Source organism: Syngnathoides biaculeatus, chromosome 18 (genome assembly GCF_019802595.1).
Source record: "Syngnathoides biaculeatus isolate LvHL_M chromosome 18, ASM1980259v1, whole genome shotgun sequence".
In the NCBI taxonomy this organism is placed as follows: Eukaryota; Metazoa; Chordata; class Actinopteri; order Syngnathiformes; family Syngnathidae; genus Syngnathoides; species Syngnathoides biaculeatus.
The window spans coordinates 5,228,495-5,251,800 of NC_084657.1; the positions used below are offsets into that span (position 1 = coordinate 5,228,495).

The 23,306-nt window shown below is 39.6% G+C and overlaps 1 long non-coding RNA gene across 3 annotated transcripts in view; it reads left to right on the forward strand.

Annotated features, from left to right (window-relative positions):
* Positions 1 to 124: 124 nt before the first annotated feature.
* LOC133492075 (uncharacterized) overlaps positions 125 to 23,306 on the forward strand; it is a 53,515-nt gene continuing 30,333 nt past the window's right edge. For 2 of the 3 annotated variants that reach the window (XR_009792551.1, XR_009792552.1), the window contains exons 1-2: positions 4,156 to 4,462; positions 20,080 to 20,135. This is a non-coding gene — a long non-coding RNA (uncharacterized LOC133492075). Of the gene's footprint in view, positions 206 to 1,200; positions 1,255 to 4,155; positions 4,463 to 20,079; positions 20,136 to 23,306 lie in introns of those variants that run through there. The other variant, XR_009792553.1, reaches the window with a different exon arrangement.

A 23,306-nucleotide genomic window follows, 5' to 3' on the forward strand; every position in this document is an offset into this window, starting at 1 on the left:
CGCTTTATCCTTACGAGGGTCGCGGGGAGTGCTGGAGCTTATCCCAGCTATGGTTTTTTAAAATTTTATTTATTTTTTGGGGGGGATGGGGGTGGGGGTGGGGATTATGGTGTAAAGCTAACCCGTAGTGGGTAAATAGTGGGTCAAACAGGTGGAGCCTTGATGTAAAAACCGGACAAACATCACAAGATACTTGCCAACCCAGGTAAGACAATTACGGAATCATGTACTGTATTTGTTGCCCCTCAAAAGCTGTCTAATAAAATTCTCAAGTCGCTCTAATATTAGCCATGAAACTTGACGAGTAGGCAGTTTAGGCACAAGATGGCGCTCAAATCTGGTGCTACCGAATAGAGCGGTGGAAGGGTCACCTAACAGCCTATCGTGAAGTGGACCTGACGCAATCACTTTAAAATCGAGTTATTTTCAAAATTACTGTACTGCTTCTTGGTTTTTACATTACGCAGATGTGAAGAATGTTTTAGGATAGGATAACGTTCACAATTAAGTTCTTGCAACGACTGAAATTGGTTGTTTTTAGGAGGAACAGTAAAACCATGAAAGAACAATGAAAAATGTAATAACTACCCATATAAATGTTAGTAATGTTAGGCCTCAACCCAAAAAAACAACAACAATGCTGTAAATGAACCGCTAATTTATTCAGTCCTCTCATACAACTGAAGAGGCTAATATCAAACATTTTAGAACAATATCGCATCAAAATCTTAGTTCTCCAAGTAGCCCCAAAGTGGTGAAAATGAAAATAAAGTAAGATAGCACGACTAAGTGTTTATCGAAAGGCTGAAATTTCATTCCTAAAAATTCCATCCATCCATCCATTTTCAACAGCTTTTCCTGGTTAGGCTCACCGGTTCCTAAAAATATACCTGTATTCTTTGTTGCAAGTCACTGTGACATTGCACAGTTTGAACATTAACACTGCACTTAAATATGGAGGCGAAAACCTGTATGTGCAAGTGTATAGACAGAAAAGTGAATTCAGAACTGTACATAAGTGTTAAAACATATCAAATTCAATGTATTATGACTAAAAATTAAATGCGAGTGAATTGTACTTTAAAATGTCCTCTACTTGAAAATCCAACTAATTTTATACAAAAATCAAAGAAGACCGAATTTAGGATGGAATTATTGTCTTGTTCGCTGTTTTATTTTTATACCTCTACTGTACTTCAGGTCTTAACCAGCAGAGAGCAGTGGCAGCATCACTCACGTTCAGAGATGAGAAAGGTATGAGGTTTACTGTATTTATAATCCTGAAACGACAATTTTGCAAAGATGGTTTAAAAAATACATCACATTGTGTCTACAAAATAATATGGTGTTTCGTTTTTGTTAGAATGTTATCTTGTTATAGTGAAATAATATTCTTACACACTTGAAAAAAATTCATAGGGAGACAACTGGCCTCTTGTTGTTATCGACACTATAGAAACATTTTGTATATTGTTGATCTTAGCTCATGTGGTTAATATGTTTTTCCAACTCAATTTCAATGGTTCTCTTAACGTTGTTGACCCTGCGTTTTTGGAAGCTACATCCTTAAATTCGGTTGTGATTCAGTCATTTTGTCAGGACGTATAATGGTCCTCTGAAATCTCTCAGTTCAGGTGAGACCTTGTTTGTGAAGGGCCTGTCATGCAAGTCGGCTCGCCTTCTTGCAGCTAATGACATCAGGTAGGAGATTGGAGGAACTGAAAGTCTGGTTTCCATAGTGATGGTTTCAGTGAGGGTTCGGTCTGGCTTTCGTCTATGCAGAGCTGATGTTATTTTGTGGGAAAAAAAACACACCAAAAAAACTAAACAAAGATAGCAAAAGAAAAAAACAGAAATGACACTTGTGAGCCATGACGGTCTTTGGACAGAGATTTGGCCCCTGTGGGCACTTCAAGATATAGGCCATGTATTTTCTTATATCCGCTGGACCTTTTATTATTTTCTTTGGGGCACTGGAGTTGACAGACGTTACGCGCATAAATATACTGGAGACACCTTTCTTGAGGATATCCCAGTGACACATTTATTTGGTATGTTCTTGAGTAAAGATGCACAAGACAGGGCCAGAGGGGTTTGAACATGGAGATTGACTAATCTGTCTCGAGATGTTGGGGCCACCTCTCACGAGGGATTGAGCGCACGTCTGAGTCTAACTACGTGGGGCAAACACTCCACACATGCTTGTCTCTCAAACTTGTCACCATCAACAACTCAATTTTCAATCTCCTTTATGTAATACAACACATTACTAAACTGGGTTGGTTATTTTCCGTGCAGTTTACATCTCATTTAACCTAAACAAAGCGACTGTAATTTTAGTATTTATCATAATCACGACTAGTATTTTTGAACTTGGTGAAGGCAAATATAATAATGCAATTTCCAAACATGACAGGTATTTAAAATAAAATACCCAATTTTTAGTGTTAACAACCTCCCTTGACACCATTGTCTTTTAGACAATAAAAAACATCAAGACTGATTTTCAAAAATTCAGAATAAAAGAATGAACAGTACATAAAAATTTTTCGATCAGGTTTGTGATGTAAATTTGTCTAAATGTGCTTAGCAAGTTTCTTTCGGCTTGTCCCTTTCGGTCGCCACAGCGTGTCATCTCAGATGAACGCATATATATGTTTGGCACAATTTTTACACTGATCTTAATTAATAATCGCTAAGTCATTATTGTTAAAGACATTTATTTATGTTAAGGATTAATTCTAAAAAAACTACACTTGATTTTGTCATGTAGTTATTAATTTAAAGTGTAATTTTTTTTTGGCAGTTCATTTTCTGACGTGGATATTAATTTAAAGTGTAATATTTTGTTGGTTTTAAACATGAAACTTTAAAATTCTCATCAAAGTAGTAAGAAAGTCAAAAAGGTACATCGTGAAACAGCACGCAGAAAGACAATTCAAATGAATTCATGTCAAATACACACATAGCTTGTTTTATTGACTAATAACGTTGTGCACTATATTTTGGTTGAAACAATTCAGTAACTATACTGAATGACTAAAGATCATCTTATCGGCAAATTGATTTCACCAATAAAAACACCCACTGTGACATCAATTCTTCCCAAAATTAACGCGATAACAAAATGTTGGTTTCTTTGTTGCTTTTGGCAAACACCTGAAAATATGTTAAAAATTATACATTTCTCAAGAGAGTTTATTAGATCACTGGTCAGTAAATAAATGAATAAAAATAAGAGGTCCAGCATCATAAAGTGTTTTAATGCAGACACTTTATTTTCAGTTAGGTCTCGACATTGTTGAACAAGAATGAGGAATTTCAAACAGATTCCTCCTTTTTATACCTAAAATTGAGGCAGCTCACGAGACTGAGAAATCAAAACGTAATCAAGCATCTCAACCATATCATTTGTTTTGTGTTCCTCAAGAATGTTTGTAATTTCGCATTAAACATATTTCTGCTAAAGCGGTTCCACGTTTTGGCCCATTTACCGTTAGATAAACATAAAAAAAAACATTTAGTGCAACTGCAACATAAACCTTAATAAATCATTAGAAATAGCCACGTGGCACGGTGACACAGCTGTAGTGCGTTCTGAGGACTGTTGTTCATATCCCAGCATCCCCTTCTGCGGAGTTTGCATGTTCCCCTTGTGCCTGCGTGGGTTTTCTTCGGGCACTCCGGTTTCCTCCCACATCCTAAAAAACATGCAACATTAGTTGGAGACTCTAAATTGACCTTAGGTGTGATTGTGAGTGCGGCTGTTTGTCTCGATGTGCCCTACAATTGGCTGGCAACCAGTTCAGGGTGTATCCTGCCTCCTGCCCGTTGACAGCTGGGGTTGGCTCCAGCACTCCCGCGACCCTCATGAGGATAAGCGCCTCTGAAAATGGATGGATGGATGATTATAACCATAATTTTTTAATGCTCCTTATGACAACTAAACGAGATTTTTCACTTTGTTTTCCAGCAACAGGCGTCTAAAGCACAAGTAAGGGGAACTTTCTCTTTTTGTTTTTGTCTTGTGTCTTGGAGTAGTTGGGAGAGAGGGAGGGGAGGAGGAGAAGGGAGGTGGAGTAAGGTTGGAGTTCCACACAAGAGGACTGGGAAAGGAGCTACTTCATACTGTGCTACTCTTGGCTCGTGCTGCTCTTGGCTGTCCATGCATCTCTGTTTGTATTCGCTGGGAGTCAGCATGCACCTGTGTGAGTGCGTGTGTGCGTGTGTGTCTCGCAATCCAACTGGTTGTTTACCCATGCTGTCATGTTAGCAGCCCATGCAGCAGTCTGCAGGGGAGAGGCAGAACTGGACTTGACAGACTGAACATAACAAAATCTGTGAACAAAGGAATGTATTTGAGAAGTTTGCGCCTCCATCTTGAGTTGAAAGAAATCTGAGGGGGACCAACTTTCCTTGCAGCAGTGAAGGTCTGAAAACAACATAACTTGTATCGTGAATGGTGAGTTACTTGCAAACAAACAATTGGAGTGATTGTAGGTTGTTTAGTTTGTGAAGCTTTTAGCTTGTCAAATGATTCATTGCCGAAACACGTCTTTACTCAAGCTTTTAAAGTCTTTGTGTGTGTGTGTGTATAGATTTGTGGGTGTTGTGTATGCTGCGTTTGTTGAATGTTATGATGACTAGGCTCGGGTTCAATTTTGGATTAAACTTGGCTGCCTTGGTTTATTACATCTCTTGTGCACAGAAATAAACACGGACGCATGGACACACGTGCGTGCGCACACACAGACACACACACACACACACACGCACACACGCACGCACACACACTCACAAACAGGAAGTAAAATGACAGCATGGTGTATTGCTTCATAACAGATTTCTGTGGGTATAACTAGCAACAACATTTATCAAACATAACATCTGGATTCGTTTTACTGCCTCCATGTGTAGAAATATTGGGTACAATCCATTCACTCTTCTGTGTTGATGGATTACAGTAAATCCAACTGGTGTTGGATAGTTGAAAAGTTTTCATGGTATGGATCTGCTACTCATATTCTGTACAGAACCAAAATACTTCAAGGCATTGGAAGATGTTCCAAAAACCATGAGTGTAAATTTTTTTTTACATGTGATTGCAGTACAGATATTCGATAATGGCTACTATGTAGCATGCTAACTGAACAGAAGGGCTTCATGGGAAACTGAAGTTTATTAAGGGTGACAAAAGAACATTGTGTGAATTTACATTACATTTTTTTCCCCTGGCATAATGTCAGATTTGTGTTTGGATTTGTTTTGTTCATTAATCATTTTGATCACAAAAATTCAAAGTGGTCTTAAACTTTGAATTTGTCAACAATAAAATCAACCGTAGTTAGATTTTTTTTTAAAATCATAATTTCAAGGGATAATGGTATAAAAAATAACCTGCAATAACACACCAAGATTTTTTTTTTTTTTTTTTTTGGAAATTACATTTGTCAGTGAGAAATGGCATACATCTTGGTATCTATAACTGTGGACATTTTGGATCTATGAGCATTTGAAGGAGGTTTGTGCACTACTGAGTGCCATTGTATTGTTAGCTAAATACATGTTTTTGGGATGTGGAGGAAACCGGAGTGCCCGGAGAAAAGCCACGCAGGCATGGGGAGAACATGAAAACTCCTCATCAGCTTTATTTGAAGAAAAATACCACGTCCAAGGCCCATACAATTAAAAAAAGAAAAAAACATCAGTTCTCCCCATTAATATACCACAACACCTTGTTTACTGGTATAAAACAGTTAAAATATCACATTTCACGGAAAGTGTAATTTTATACAAATCCCACAAAGGTGCACACACACTCATACTATTCATATTATGAAATACTGTACTCTGTCGTCGGACCCATTGCATTTCAGTGGGTCTTAAAAGAGAGATGCTTCACTTAAATATTAAACTAAGTGTCTAGTGTCAATCCTGTCAACACATTGTACTGAACAACCAGGACAGAGATGGGTGGGCAACTTTTCACTGTCAGAGTTGCATTTCTCCTTTTATTCAAAAGCAGTAATGGGACATCCTTCAGTCGCCAGGATCTGGTGTGACATATTTCTTGTTGGGCAGTAACAATTGCTTTCATACAAGACTCTGCGCGAGAAGTAAGTGGTGTCAAATGTCAACCACCACAGCCCAGTCCTAGCATTGGCATACTCGTACACACAGGCTACATCCTACCTCTATAGTACCCCGGAATGCAGACATTTGCAGGGTCTTGGTTTCATGTGATGTTTTCTTAGAACAGTGATTTAGAAAAAAGCAGGAAAATTATGGCTTTTACAAGCAGTAAAAAAGGCGCTTTTGACACCATTCATTGTTCTCTTTTTGCCCTCCCCATCTTATTATCCTCTGTTTCTCTCATTTTCCTTCAACCTGTCAAGGCAGCGACCCGCCTGACAATGAGTCTTGTTTTTGCTCATGGTTTCCCCGTCTTGGGTATAAACAAGATTCATGGGCATGAGGATAGGCCTTCAAGAGACTGTACAGGACTTCCTACTTCAGGCTTTGTAAGATAATGGCTGATATGGATTCATATTTCTCGTTCCCCATAATGAAGCAAATTTACTGAAAAATGCTTGGGATTTTCTTTTCAGGGGTGATGTCAAGGGCAGTGCGTTCTAAAGAACAAATGATTTTTGAGTCCCACTAAGGTCTGTCATACACTGAGTTGCACAGCCAAGTGTGTCTGAAGTGGGCAGTTGTAAAAAATAATACAGTGAACTCAGATCCGCACATTAGATGATTGCCTTTTGCACAGAAACCAATTCGCTGTAAAGGAAAAGGTGTGACCAACAAGGTTTTTATCGGGAAAGAATGTTTTGAGAAGGCTCATATCCTGGACTCTACCACAGAATTTTTATATTGAATCACAAACATAAGGAAAACACGCGTCGTAGCCCTCTAGCTATATTATAGCTATCTTATAACAATACAATGAGAGGAAATTTTTGAATTAAGAGAGAAAGAGAGAGATTGGTAGAAAGAGTGATATTTGTGAAGCTGTTGGCAATGAACGTCCCCTTCATTGACTACGCTGTATATCTTGGGCATAGATTCAACCTGTTTTGCTTTTTCAGCGATGGGTACATATGGCAGCATGGTGGACAACTGAATAGAGCCTCATAGTTCTGAGCACCAGGGTTCAAATCCCAGCCTCGCCTGTGTGGAGTTTCCATGTTCTCCCCGTGCCTGCGTGGGTTTGTCCTGTTACCTCCCACATCCCCCAAACATGCATTAATTTGAGACTCTAAATTGCCCTTCAGTATGATTGTTTAGTGCAAATGGTTGTTTGTCTCCACAAGCTCTGCGTATAACACATATAAACAAAAAAACAATAATATTCACAAGAATACCTACAGACAATTTGGAGTTTTGAGTTAGCCTACCATGCATGTTTTTGAGATGTGGGAGGAAAGCGGAGTACTTGGTGAAAACCCACAGGGAAAACATGCCAACTCTACAAAGCTGAGGGCGGCTTTGAATCCAAGACCTTCGAACTGTGAGGCACATGTACGAACCAGTCGGACACTTCACCCTGAAGTGTTATATTAAAATGAAATATATTTATGTACATTGGGTATTTTTGACATTGCAACAATGCGTTGCTGCTGATCAACATGCTTGTGGCTGTTTTTCCTCAACTGAAACTGGGCCTTAGTCAAGGCAGAGGGAATTGTGAACACTTCCAAATAAATAAATAAATAAATAAAGAAAGAAAGAAAAGCCAACAAGAAAATTCTAACTTTACTTGAGGTTGATCAGATCCACATTTAATGGTGGCAGATGTGCACTGACTCCCTCTTAACATGAATTTGAATGTGGTTAATTAGTTTTCACCATAGTGACATGCCTAGTTATTAGAGACTGGACAGTTGTGCAACAGCATAGCTTCGTTTTTTGGTTATTTTAGTTTTTATTTTCCTTCTCTAGGATTTTAAAGTCTTTAATGAAATTGCACAAGTTATCTGGCGTAAAAATGGTGCCAAACATATATGTGCGTTCATCTGAGATGACACGCTGTGGCGACCCCGAAAGGGACAAGCCGAAAGAAACTTACTTTAAGTCATATTAATGGTGAGAACAATTTTTTGTTTTGTCTTAGTTTCACTTTTCACATCACAGACACCTTGGATTTGCAAAGGTGTGTGACTTTTTATATCCACTTTATTGGTGAATCTGGCCCTGGTCTGTTAAGTAGTTCTTGAAAACCCTGGAAGTCCATCCACCTTTTGCAGTTGGAAAACAGCAGCTGCCTTAGACAAGTTGTGGTCAGCAGCAAATTTTTCAGCTGGTTCAAAGGTAAAACGTCTAGTGTGCTTGTTCAAAATAAAGGACAGATCTGACTCTTACTGCGCAATCTGTTTTCAACAAATCATTATGGCTTTAGATGAACCTCTGACTATTGTTAAGTACTTATAAGATACAACAAAGCTCTGACATCTTCTTGTCAATGTGTGACTGTATGCTGCACATAATTCCATTTTATTATGTTATCTACAGTATATCAATTGCACTTACTTACCTCAATTTGGAGTAATTATCTTAACTAACTAGGCAACCTCAAAATTATTAGTGGATTATGTTATTGTACTGAACAGTAATGACTGTTTGAATTTGGACATCGCTTTGTAAAAGAAACAACACCAAACCTACAACACCTGCCAGCCCTCAAGATTGTCATTGGCTACACAATAAGCGGCTTCCTCGTTTTTCCTCCCTCCCTGTCCATTTGACCACTTCTCTTCGTTCAATGTCTACTTAAGCTCATATTCCACTTCCACCTGGTCCTGCGCGACATATTGATAAGCTCAATTCCATCAATATTTTATGAATGCTTGATTTGGAAAAGGGAGAGCATGAATTTTACTTACTATACTTTTTGCTACTTTGCAAGACTTCCACGAATGTGGAGGAGAAAATGGTAGCGACTACCGAGCCATAGAAAGGCCCAAAAAAGGTCACATCTATAAATTGGAAACAAACCTACTTTGCAAAACTTGTTTAAAAGATTTTACAATAAGGATGGGCATATCCTTTTAAAATCTCCTGAAGATGAAGCACGTTATCCAGTGCGATGGAGGTATCATGTTAAAGCCCAAGTGACATGCCTGCAAACATTCTAAAATAGATATTGTAATGAAAAATACATATAACATTATTCACTGCAATGTCTATACGAAAAAATAAACATGAGCGGAGAGCGTGTCATTGACGTGCACAGTTGAGAAGGTCTCACTCAACATCGAAGTGGTAGCCATATTGCCCACAACTTCATCAGCAGACGTCACACTAGGACATTCGCCATTAAAAACAGGTAGTGCCACCTGCAATGGGAGAGAAACAACAGAGATTTTTGGATTTTTCCGACGCCCCTTCTAACACGGAAGCTCTTTTCGAAGAAGAGAACATCTCACAATCGAGTGAAGTGACCGGGGCAATATTACTCTATCGTTTCTAGCCATATTTAGATGATATGCGGATCACTTCTAACTAACAACAGACTCCCAGACAGTATGTATGACAATATTTAGCATCCTCAGCCGCGACCGACCTCAACGCCGTACAGCGGGCCGGCTCGGCACCGCGATGGGCCACCTCGGCGCTGTGATGAACCAACCCCGGCCGAAGCTGTGATCGTCAGATGCAGCACCGACACGCACATTGACACATTTAGCACCCCTGACTTACGTACACGGATCTTTTATTACGTTCTGAGAGGATTACGTGCCCCCACCCTCAACTATTTTTTTTTTTAATAGCTGTATACACACCAACCTGTTATTTGGAACCCACGACGCTCTCGTCCTTTGCACCTGTGCAATCCATTTTTCACGACGAACCGGGTCTTTTGGAAACACATGAAGAGTAAATCCATCCTCCCGAGTGTTTGAACAATATCCAGGACGAGAACAAGATTGTAGTTTGTCTTTCATTGATAAGATAGACACTGTTCACAGATTTTTTTTTACATTAGCATTAGCAGCTGCGAGCTAACTCTGTTGCATGAGTGATCGGCGACCACACAAATAGTTTGACAGTGGCTCGGCTGGTGCTGTCTGAGCTAACTGTTCTAGACAGCTGGGTTTGGACAGTGTGGCATTGTAAACGGTCACTTTTCCATTTCATTTTTAATATTTGCTTTATTTTCTGATCACTGGTTTGTTACATATTTCTTCTTCATTTCTTCTTGATTTTTTTATTAGCAGACTGGGCATGTTTAAGTGCATTATTGCCACCTAATAGTTACATGATGAATAAATACTGCAGAACCAAACACTAAGAAATACTCTACATTCAAATTACAAATATTGAAGACAAAATATAGCAATGATTACTATGGTAAAATAATTACTATGTTGCAAGACTGAATAGTATGCAATTTATTTTTTATCCTATTCATACACATAATACATAACAAACTGCAATAACTGTCCTGGGGTAATATTCTGTACATAATTTTTTAAAAAGGTGGAAATTCAGCCAGATTGTTCTGGAAGTGAATTTCTATAGGTTGGTGGCTCTGCAGTCTCTCAGGTTTCTCATTTTCATTGTTTTGTTTTGATCAAGATTTTTCTTTTCTTGTGGCATCACCAAATCTTTACATTTGATAACAGCTGCAAGGAAAAGTAATGTATTTCTTTGTGACAATTATAATGGTCACCACGGCTGCATATCTGCCTCACAGTTCTGAGGCCTGGGGATCAAATCACCCCGCCACCCCCACCCCACCCTGTGTGGAGATTGCATGTTCTTCCTGTGGTTTTGGTGTTTTTCTCCAGGTACCACCCACATCTCCAAAATGGGTGGTCGGTTGATTGAAGACTCTGAATTGCCCATAGGTGTGAGTGTGAATGGTTGTTTGTTTATTTGTGCCATGCCATTGTCTGGCGTCCAATTCAGGGTGTACCCTGCCTCTCACACGAAGATAGCTGCGATAGGCTCCTGCACGTCTGCGCCCCTAGTTAGGACAAACGGTACAGAAAATGAATAGAAGTTCATTATGCTTAATAAACCTTCTGCTTTATGATGTAAATCAATTTGTTCTGGTTCAGTTGTACACATTTATATACTTTAATATAATTAATATGGAGTCACATCAAATATCAGCATTAGGGGGGAAAAAATTGTGATTTTAAATTTAGCCCCTATTGCCCAGCACCATGTCCATCCATGTTAAAGTTTTCCTTTGTTTTTTTTTTCCCCAACATCTTTCCTTTCCCAGAGCTGTTTTTCCTCTTTTCTCTTTCTTTAGCAACATGTGGTCCTCATTTTTTGGGGGCCTTGCAGATACGCAAAAATTTGATAAGCAGCAAAGATTATTCTTCTGACATACCAACTTGAACTCCACACAAACGTCAATGTAATAAAAACTATCCATCCATTTTCATAGCCGGTTATCCTCACAAGGGTCGCAGGAGTGCTGGAACCCATCCCAGCTATCAACGGGCAGAAGGCGGGATACACTCTGAACTGTTTGCCAGCCAATCGCAGGGAGCATAGAGACAGACAACAGTCGCACTCACAATCACACTTTAGGCCAATTTAGAGTCTCCAATGAATGCATGTTTTTAGGATGTGGGAGGGAATATATATAGTACTATAAGTAAGTAAGTAGGAATATAAGTAATATTAATATTAAACAATATTATTTTTTTATCTTCTTGCAAAAAGTTTGAATTTGGAAAATTCGTTATAAAGTCCACAAGCTCCTTCTTGAGGATTATCAAAAAAGATGAATGGATGGATGGGCAGATGGATATCCTGTAGATATTTCATTGAGATGGCACGGTGGTACAGCGATAGAGATTTGGCCTCACAGTTCCCGCCCCAATGTGTGGAATTTGCATGTTCTCCCCTTGCCTGCGTGGGTTTTCTCTGGGTGCTCCACTTTCCTCCATCATACCAAAAACATGCATTTATCAGAGACTCTAAATTGCCCCAAAGTGTGATTGTGAGTGTGACTATTGTCTGTCTATGTACCCTGCGATTGGGCAGAAAGTGACCATGGCATAGTTCAGGGTGTACCCTGCCTCCTGCCCGATGAGAGCTGGGATAGGCTCCAACACTCCCGTGACCCTTGTGAGGATAAGCAGCTATGAAAATGGATGGATAGTTTTTATTACATTGACGTTTGTGTGGAGTTCAAGTTGGTATGTCGGAAGAATAATAGAAAATGGATGGATGGATATCTGTGTAAAGCATTGGTTTTAGCAGTGCAAACTATTCCAGGTGGAAATTTTTTTCTTCTGTTTTTTTTTCATTTTATCACAGCAGACAGAATACAATAATTTGCAAATCATGTTCAACCTATATTTATTTTACTTAATTTTAATTTAACAATACAAAAACATTTAATGTTGTAATTGATAAACTTTATTGTTTTTAGAACATAATCATTCATTTAGAATTTTATAGCTGCAACACGTACCAAAAAAGATCGGAAAGGGTCATGATTATTAGCCTGTTACATCACCTTTTAACAACATTCAATAAACATCTGGGAACTGAGGACACTTATTGTTGAAGCTTTGTAGATGGAATTCGTTACCATTCATGCTTGTTCAGTAGACCTAGGGGCAATTTAGCGTGTTCAATTAATGTTGCATGTTTTTAGGATGTCGGAAACAATCAATTAATGTTGCATGTTTTTCGGATGTCGGAAGCAACCAGATTGTCCAGAGAAAACCCACACGCAGGCATGGGGAGAACATGAAAACTACACACAGGCAGGGCTGGAATCGAACCCTGGATCTCAGAACTGTGAGAACAGCGCTCCAACCAGTTGCTTCACTGTGCTGCCTTTATTAAATTATGCCTGAGTCAAAGTTAAAATTACACGGTTACATTAGCTTTTGCCAAGGTTTTTTTTTTTTTTTTACAGTAATTAAATCAATTAGGCGGCACGGTGGAAAGTGTTGGCCTCACAGTTCTTAGGTCCCAGTTTTGATCCCGGCCCTCTCTGTGTGGAGTTTGCATGTTCTCCCCGTGCCTGCGTGTGGGTTTTCTCCGGACAATTTGGTTGCTTCCGACATCCGAAAAACATGCAACATTAATTAAACACGCTAAATTGCCCCTAGGTCTACTGAAGAAGCATGAATGGGAACGAATTCCACCTACAAAACTTCAACAATAATTGTTCTCCGGGTACTCCAGTTTCCTCCCACATTCCAAAAACATGCAACATTAATTGGACACTCAAAATTGCCCGTAGATGATTGAGAGTGCGACTGTTTGTCTCTATGTGCCCTGCGATTGGCTGGCAACCAGTTCAGGGTGTACCCCGCCTTCTGGCCGTTGACAGCTCGGGAGGCTCCAGCACTCCCCGCGACGTTCGTGAGGATAAGCGGCAAAGAAAATGGATGGATGGATGGATAGATAATATCAATTAAAAAAAACATTAATACTTGGTGACATCAGACAAAATCCAATCATGTCAAAATGTTCAATGTCAAATTCAAAAAATGTCCTGTGCAGTGCTTGGCAGTAAGAAGGAGAAAATTAAATAATATTATTTGTGTGCATTTACAAACACGTAATTTTTCTTTTAATCCAAAGCCACTGAATATGAAACTAAGTTTTAGTTTAGTCTATTACGTGTAAGTACACATTGCATAGAAATAAAATCTTTAAATAAGAAACTTGCCGTTGCTCCAGAGTTTTTATGTGTGATTGTGGACTGAGGAGTGAAAGCATAAAGTTCTTGGGATTTCGTTTAACAGCAGCCAACACCCAATTCTGAAATTTTGTGACTATGATGAAATCATCTGAAAGCTAATTATGGAATGTTGTATCTTAAGCGGGAGTAGCCATATTCTTATTGTTATCATTCCAGGGTGGAGTCTGCTTTTTCACCAAAGTCAGCTGAGATTGAGTCCAGGATGAGTGGTACAAAAAAATAGATGGATTGCTCATTATTTAATCATATTCAATGGAACTTTTTGCAGATGTTAGTTTGTCTGTACAATTTCTTGTATGCCTAATTCATTTGTAAAAATCAAAGTTAGTGCAAAAACATTAACACAAACCTATGAGTTTTCCCTATTTCTAGAGAATCAAAACAATTCATTGCAACTGTTCTCATCTTATTCCGTAACTAATTCGAAAATTTTCATACCATTTTGAAAATTTTGACCAGTGATAATACAGCAAAGTAAATAAGTTGACCATAAAAACAACACATTACTGTTTAATCAATAAATGAGTAAATGCAAAGCAGTATTCACTAAATCAGAAAGGACTAATTAGTGAAATCTGAGACCTGCGACTGTACATTTAAACTCGAGTAAATAGTAAATACATTTGTGATCAGAAATAAGTAAGGAAAGATGCTGTATTACTGCCTTATTGTTATGTCAAGTACTGCTTCTCTTGCAGACACTCTATATCTGATGTGATATGTACTGTATCAGCACAAGCAAACAAGTATTTGAGCAAGCACAAGCTCAAGCATATTTTACCAAACCTATAGTAATATGAACACCGGAGGGCCACCTGGTTCCTGTGCGTTTCACAGAGCTTTACTTATAGGGCGAGACTCGCTACTTAGTTAAACAAAAGGGCCCCACGTCGGTCCTCTAGATAAACACACTTTCCTGAGAAAACACGGACACAGTTACACTTTAACCCGCGTAGGAGGCCACGGCTATGTCCTACGGACAGTTTAGGTCAGGCCGGGCTTTAGTTCAGACCTGCAGTAAGAATCATGCGCTTCACGTGAGACCATGCTGGTATGTGTAACAATGGTGCCTTTGACGCTCATACCCCGACTCCCCAGTCCACAGTACACTCAGAGCACTGTTTCTCCAGGGCTTGGGTGTCACTCCCCATCTCTGTTGTGCTCCCCAAGAGCTGACCATCTGGCTTCTAGGCTTTGAAAGCAGCAACACAGAAGCAGAAGTCATATGTCTTCCAAATTTCTTCCCGTAAAACTAACTTGAAGATCTTTGGTGCAGGTTAGATCACTTTTTCTCTGATAGTGCATTTTCACACAGCGTTTATTCTACTACCTATGATATTTGAAACTTTTAAACTTTATCTTCATGGCCGATGAACGTAAGCGATTGAGCTGCTATCTGACCGAGTAGCTATGCGGTACTAACACCTCCCCCAGGCTCAGCAGCCATGTAAACAGACAGCACTCCAGAGGAATGCTGGACTCTGTGACCCCACTCGCGAGTCCTCTTACAGTGCACTGAGTTCAGCCGAAACAGCCCGCCCCATGCAGCTTCTCACTGAAGCTCCACCCCATCCCTGCCCCAGCTTGAGGCCCCTCAGGGTGGAGGACTCCCCCACCCCACTCCCTTCCCCACCTCTTTTACTGAACACCAGCAGCCTCACATACACACACAATTACAGTACAGTACACACGTACATATTTGGAACGGTGCTAAAACGCTGCCTTTCTTTACCCGCCCAGCTATCAGAGGAACAACTTAGTTTCAAAATTGTCTTCATGTACATTCTTTAGATTTTATGAAGTTCAGCATTTGTCATAAATTTCTTTCTAACACTGTACATCCTTTGAGGGAGAGAATAATGGGACTACAGTATTGCAATAGAGTCACATGTTAATCCAAAGTTATTGGTTTTCATATTTACCATCTTCAGCATGAATGGGAAATGATGAAATAAAGTTGAGAACTTGATCATTTGTGTTTGAACTGACAGTCTCAGAGTTGCTAAGCTCACACAGACACACACGCACATATTTATATTATATATCTCATGATCATCTTCATCATCAACCATTATCTATCGACTGCAGGATAAAGGCTTCTTGTTTCCAATTGACTATGACATTTTGCTATTTGTTGCCAGTGTATTCAAGTTCAAGTGACTTTATTGTCAGATGTGTTATACATCCGTGACATACATATAAATAAACTGGTCTGTCTAAAATGTGTACATTGTGCCTGGTAGACAATATAGCCAATATGGTCAATCTGGCTAATTTAACAAGAACTGCAATTCAGTGGCTGCACAGGGTATTCCCGTGTGTTTAATGATTTCATCTATCCATCTACTTTTAGGTCTATGCCATGGTCACTTTCTGCCCAGTGGTACCCAATTTATAGTTTCTGTGGTCCACCTTTGTCAGCTTTTCATGCGATGAAGCCAGCCCATTTCCATTTTAATGTTATCGGTAACTCACATCAGCTGTCTTATCCAACTTCATATTTTCTTATCACAAACGCTCATTTTCAACATTGGGCGTTCCAAGTTTCTTTGGGTTAGATGTAGTCCTTGTGTAAGTTTGGCATTTGTAGTCCAAGTTTCAGGACCATAGGTTAGGACTCTTAAAATACATTGATCGAAAACTTCTTTTCAAGCAAATGGGAAGATTGTGCTCCAGATTCCTCCCACGTCCCAAAAAAATGCAACATTAATTGGACACTCTAAATTGCCCCAAGGTGCGATTGTGAGTACGCCTGTTTGTCTGTATGTGCCCTGCGATTGGCTGGCAACCAATTCAAGCTGTACCTTGCCTCCTGCACTTTCGCAACCCTTGTGAGGATAAGTGGCTTGGAAAATGCATTGATGGATGTTCTTGAATATAACACTGAACCTTCCATGAGAACTTCCAGGCAAGCTTTATGTGGCGCCACAGTTCTGGAGACTGAGGTTCAAATCCCAGCACCCCCTGTGCAGAGTTTGCACGTTCTTTCTCTGGGCACGCCGATTTCCTCCTACTTCTCAAAAACATACATCGCAGGTTAATTGAAGAACCTAAATTGCTCACAGGTCTGTTTGAATAGTTGTTTATTTACAATATACGGTATGTGGCCTGTGATTGGCGGGTAACGAGTTCAGAGTGTATCCTGCCTCCTTCCCCAAGTTAGTTGGGATAGTCTCCAGTACTCTTGCGACTCTTTTGAGGATAAATGGCTCAAAATATGGATGGAAGGTGATATATGTATTCAGTGAAGAAAATAAGTATTTGAACACCCTGCTATATTGCAAGTTCTCCCACTTATAAATCATGGAGGGGTCTGAAATTTTCATCGTAGGTGCATGTCCACTGTGAGAGAGATCTAAAAAGAAAAATCCATAAATCACAATGGATGATTTAATGATTTATTTGTGTGATACAGCTGCAAATAAGTATTTGAACACCTGAGAAAACAATGTTATTATTTGGTACTGTAGCCTTTGTTTGCAATTACAGAGGTCAAACGTTTCCTGTAGTTGTTCACCAGGTTTGTGCACACAGCAGGAGGGATTTTGGCCCACTCCTCCACACAGATCTTCTCTAGAGCAGACAGGTTTCTGGGCTGTCGCTGGGAAACACATTGTTTCACCTCCCTCCAAAGATTTTTTTTCTTTTGGGTTTAGGTCTGGAGAGTGGCTAGGCCACGCCAGAACCTTGATATGCTTCTTACAGAGCCACTCCTTGGTTTTCCTGGCTGTGTGCTTCGGGTCATTGTCATGTTGAAAGACTCAGCCACGACCGATCTTCAATGCTCTGACTGAGGGAAAGAGGTTGTTCCCCAAAATCTCACAATACATGGCTGCGGTCATCCTCTCCTTAATATAGTGCAGTCGTCCTGTCCCATGTGCAGAAAAACAACCCCAAAGCATGATGCTACCACCCTCATGCTTCACAGTAGGGATGGTATTCTTGGGATGGAACTCATCATTCGTCTTCCTCCAAACACCCCTAGTCGAATTATGACCAAAAGTTCCATCTTGGTCTCTTCTGACCACAAAACTTTCTCTCATGACTCCTCTGTATCATCCAAAATGGTCATTGGCAAACTTAAGACGGGCCTTGACATGTGCTGGTTAAAGCAGGGGAACTTTCCGTGCCTTGCATGATTTCAAACCATGACATCTTAGTGTATTACCAACAGTCACCTTGGAAACGATGGTCCTAGCTCTTTTCAGGTCATTGACCAAGTCCTGTTGTGTAGTCCTGGGCTGATTCCTTACCTTTCCAAGAATCATTGAGACCCCACGAGGCGATATCTTGCATGGGGCTCCAATGCGTTTAGCTTCTTCCATTTTCTAATGATTGCTCCAACAGTGGACCTTTTTTTTCACCAAGCTGCTTGGCAATTTCTCCGTAGCCCTTTTCAGCCATGTGGAGTTGTACAATTTTCTCTCTGCTGTCTTTGGAGAGCTCTTTGGCCTTGGCCATGTTACAAGTTTGAGTCTTACTGATTGTATGGGGGTGGACAGGAGTCTTTATGTAGCTAACAACCTCACACAGGTGCATCTGATTCAGGAACACATGGAGTGGAGGTGGACTTTTAAAGGCGGACTAACGGGTCTTTGAGGATCAGAATTCTAGCTGATAGACAGGTGATCAAAACTCATTTGCAGCTGTATCACACAAATAAATCGTACATTGTGATTTCTGGATTTTTCTTTTTAGAGTATGTCGCTCACATACACACCTATGATGAAAATTTCAGACCCCTCCATGATTTGTAAGTGGGAGAACTTGCAATATAGCACGGTGTTCAAATACTTATTTTCTTCACTGTGTGTATACACACACAAACATCCATCCATTTTCTTTGCCACTTATCCTCACGAGGGTCACGGGGAGTGTTGGAGCCTATCCCAGTTATCAATGGGCAGGAGACACACACGCACACAAATGCACTCGCACACAAACGCATACACCATCTTATGATTCATAGAAAATGTTTTGAAAGTCCAATACCTTTTAATAGATGGATCAGTTTGATACTTTTCATGGATCTTTTGGACCATTGGATTTTCCATAAAAGGGAAAATTTGTTTTTCCAGGTACAAAGTTGTTAATATTTCCTCAAAGGTTGTTTTGAATTCATTTTTTTAAGTTGCACTTTTTGTCTTAAAGTTGCAATGGAAATTTAGCGAGAAAATATTTTCTTGGGTGGGTTTTATTTACAGCACATTTTAGTTTTTTTTTTCACTCTTTACTACACGGTGTCAGGAACTATAATAGACACTGCCCTCTGCTGGAGATTAGATGGAGGACTAATCACAGGAGAAAATGGCTGACAGGAGCACATGTGGGGTTTGTGAGACCACATAGACGCATTCCAATGTGACTTGGCAGTAAAATACAGTTAAAAAAAAGTAAAAAACAGTAAAAGTAAAAAAACAGTATTATCATAGTGTTATTTAATACAATGCAATAAATTCAATGCTTTCTTGCTGTCACACATCTTGTGAATTAATGAATAAAGGATCTTTTTCAAACACTGGATCCAATTTCCCTCAGTGATGATACCAAATGGATGTTATCTGCAGTGATTTGATAGTAAATGAGGCGTAGGTGCGGATCATAATCGCTTTTTTCACCTCATCAAACTATCCTCAGGGGGGCTTACATGTATTGCCATTGCTCTTGTGAACAATTGCACACTCTTGGAAATACACAGACAACAATCACAGTTAGTTGTTGTCTGAGGAAATGAAGAGCTGTCTGGTGCCATAGCAACCAATTCAGACCATCCCACCCTTCCGGACCAAGGGTGATTAAAAAACCATCAATGACAAATCAAATGATCCTAGATTTAAATCCAAGAAGCAAAGATGGAATAATGTCATCAATACAACCATCTATCATTCTGTTATTGATACTGATAATTTGTCACATTTACATTAAATGAGGAAGTGAAAGTATTTGAGTGCAGTGGTTGAGTAAATCGGAATTTGAACAAATGCTTGAAACATGGGTCATGGAGAGGGAGAGGCTAAACTGATGTTTAAAGGGTGAATCGTAATTAGTCTATAAAAAAAAAAACCCCAGGGGCGTGTCACAAAGCACTGCAGCAGTCTGCATCAGCCTGCCTTTCAGCACCATGACTCCTGGCTGAACTGCAATCTCAGATGTAATATTATTATTATACAGGGCCATATAGCAGGTTATGTAACACTCAAATCAAATGTTGACCTCAATCTGCTCAACAGACGCTGATTAAAAATCTCCATATCAGAACAGGAGAATGCAGTGCAGCAGGAAATACTTTTAAGCCATTGCAGTCGTAGCTTTAACCATTTTCTGAAGAGTTTGTCCCACAGTATTGATCTCAATTCACAGAATTATGTTATGATTTGTCTTTTCTGCAGGGGTAGCTGTATTAAAGTCGGTATTGGATAAACGGCGGCAGCCATGATTTACACAAGTAAGTTCAGACCAGGCACCACTTCTTTAGCTTAATGTGGAAATCATCACAACACCAACAGAGGTCTCTGGAAAACTCTTCACTCTTATTCACACCATTGTCACCTTATGTTTGTCCAATTTGATGCTTGGCTTCACCATTTCGAGTGCAAGTCTGTCAGATTTGTTTTGTCTTTGTTGCGTTTGTGCTATTTTTATCCTGAGCCTATGACAGGAGATCACTTGAAGTGGCTCACAGCACTGACCTGACCCACATATTTTTAGTATGGTGTCATCGTGAGGTCTCTATGAGATGCGGGCGAGCTGTACTAATACTGTTGAGCCTGACTATATGCTCTGAGGAAAACTTGGGACAAGTAAGTGTCTTGTCTGTGAGTCCCGAATTAAGAGTTTTGGGCTTATCTGACGCTTATCTGACGGAAGTAAACATACTGTATCTTGTCTTACCCTGGAGTGAGTCAGAACATAACATTTACTATATTTTCTTTTTTTTTATCCCCATTTGGCCTAGTTTAGTGGTGGACCTTCTACTATACACGCACTGATCAGAGGTGGTTGGACTCTCCCAGCCATCCTTTTTCTAGCCCCTTTGTGAATACAAATACGGCATGGTGATTAAAAAGCTAATACATTTGCTTCACTGTCCTCAAACTGAGGAGACTATAACTTGGGTGGGCCTGAGTGCCCCCTCCTCCTTCTGTTCCCGCAGGAAATTAGCCCCACCTGATGCACTCATCTGCATCCCTGTTCATTTCTACCAAAGAATGACAGAGGTGGGGAGCTGGCAGGGGTGGAGTGGAGGAGGAGCACTAGCCAATAACGCTTCTTATCCTGACAGCACTGAAGTCACTAGAGTCATATATTCAGCCAATCACAGCGCACTGCAGCAAAGACAGCAGCAGTTGTAAAAAAAAAAAAAAAGAGAGAGAAAAAAAGAACCATTTTGAAATGAAGTGCTTACAGTACGAATATGTCCAGTGGAATCATTATTCCTTACTTTAACACGTTTCTACAGTCGCAGAAGCGTGCATATGCGAACATTAAAAGGAAACCATACTGTATTATCGAAATGAAAAGATGTTTACATGACTTCATAGGAAATCCTTACCCACAAAACCTCTTCAAGGAAGAAATCTGCAACCATATAATTAGACAATAAACAATTACGGTACACCACTAAAAGAAAAGTCCCGTTTGTAATAAGGTCAAAACTTTGTGATTTTGAAAAGGGGGAGGTCGTTTCCTGCTGCTATTTTGTGGCCATATCTTTACTCCGTCACATATTGTATTAGTGGAGGTCATGTCATTTACAGTCGAAAAATAACTATTGCCTTGCATGTGCATTGGCTAGAAAGGAGCTTTCTAAGGAAAAACACTTACTCGGGTGTTGCTATTCCCTCAGTGTTGTTTCACTTTTTTAATACTGGGGTCCATGCGATTTTACAGTCGATACTGCTTCCTTATAACTAACATGAAAAATCCATTAAAAAAAACCCAACATGCTCGTATTACCATTGCAGTCACATGGTGGGAACATACTTATTGTTCAAATCTTATTACATTGATATATATATAATATGTATCATGTATATAGTGTGTGTGTGTGTGTATGTGTGTGTGTGTGTGTGCGCGCGCTTCCGTCTGCCCATGCGCACCTAAGGATGTACACTTCAAATATTGGATCTTAGAAGCCTTGATTCATTTATTTATTGTGTGGACTGAAAACAGTTGTGTTGGCCATCAAAAGATGAGTAAGAGATGGGAGATCGACATTTCAGCTTTTTTCCCGGTATTTATATCCAGATCCCAAAAAAAAACTTAAGATGACGCCTTTTGTTTGAATCTGCCCATTTTTAATGTTTATTTACATTTGGTCTGGAATTGGCTGGTGACCAGTCAAGGGTGTACCCCGCCTCTCGCTGGAAGATAGTTGGTATAGGCTCTAACACGGCCATAACCCTACTGCGGATAAGTGGCATGGACAATGAATGGACCGGTGGAACTGCATCTGAAAACAAAGTGTTGTACAGAGATCAGAATCAAGATTTAAGAGAAAAAAAAATTCAATTTTTTTTTTTCAAAACTAAAACAGAAAACAAATAAAAAAACAACCCAAACACTAAAACAGGTGCTGAGTCTTACGTTGAAAGCCAGAGAATAATCGGCAATGCTACATTAAATGTGACTGGTTTGAGGTTGTATTTTTTTTCGTAATGTAAAATCAATTAAAAATACGAGATAGATAATCCGCTTGCCTGACAACTCGTACCTTTGAGATGAATATTTCACCAGATAGTAAGTAACCATACATACAAAGGAAGTAGAACACATAATATCAGAAATTAAGTTGTGTGTAATAATGTGAAATGACACTGGAAAAAAGTATTGAACATGCAACTGGTATTTATGAAATACTTTGTTGATAAGCATCCAACAAAATACTTGTAAAATAAACTAAATCTTGTATGTATTTAAAAATGAAAATTTAAAGAAGCGCCTGGGTGGATTTACAAGACATGAAAGCATTTTTTTTTTTTTTTTTACCTAACCAAGCATGGTGGGATCACATAATACATGTAACGCCAATTCAGGTAGCCAAATTTAATTACCGTTGCCTAATAATACACATCTTACTCCTGGCTCTCCTCGCTTAGTTTCATACTTACGTCATGCACATTTTACTTCCATATGTGTGTGTGTGTGTGTGTGTGAGTGTGAGATTGTCACAACACTGTGAAGGTTGTAGTCATTATGGGGGTGGTGTTGAAGTTGAAGTTAAAGAATAGCGCCCCAAGTCTGGCCAAGACCAAGACTCTTTGGAGTTGAGTTTGAGACAAGAGGAAGACCCTTCCACATCAACACCAATCTCAAGTGTTCCAACACTCGCTACTACCCTTGTTAACTACCAACGAACGCTTTATGTAGTCTTTCTGGTCAATCAAACCGAGCCTGTTGGACAACAGGCTGCAGCTCATGCAAGAAGAACAACAACAGTTAAGAACAGAACTCAAAAACATTCTGGGAAATAATTGCACGTGTGTCAGAATAGGGATATTGTGGTTTCACTTAACAGTGGCATATTTTATTTGTTGTGGTGTGTTACTATGTAGACCTCAAGAGTCAATGAACGAGAAAATCTGTCTCTCAAAAAGTTGTATTACTTATACATATG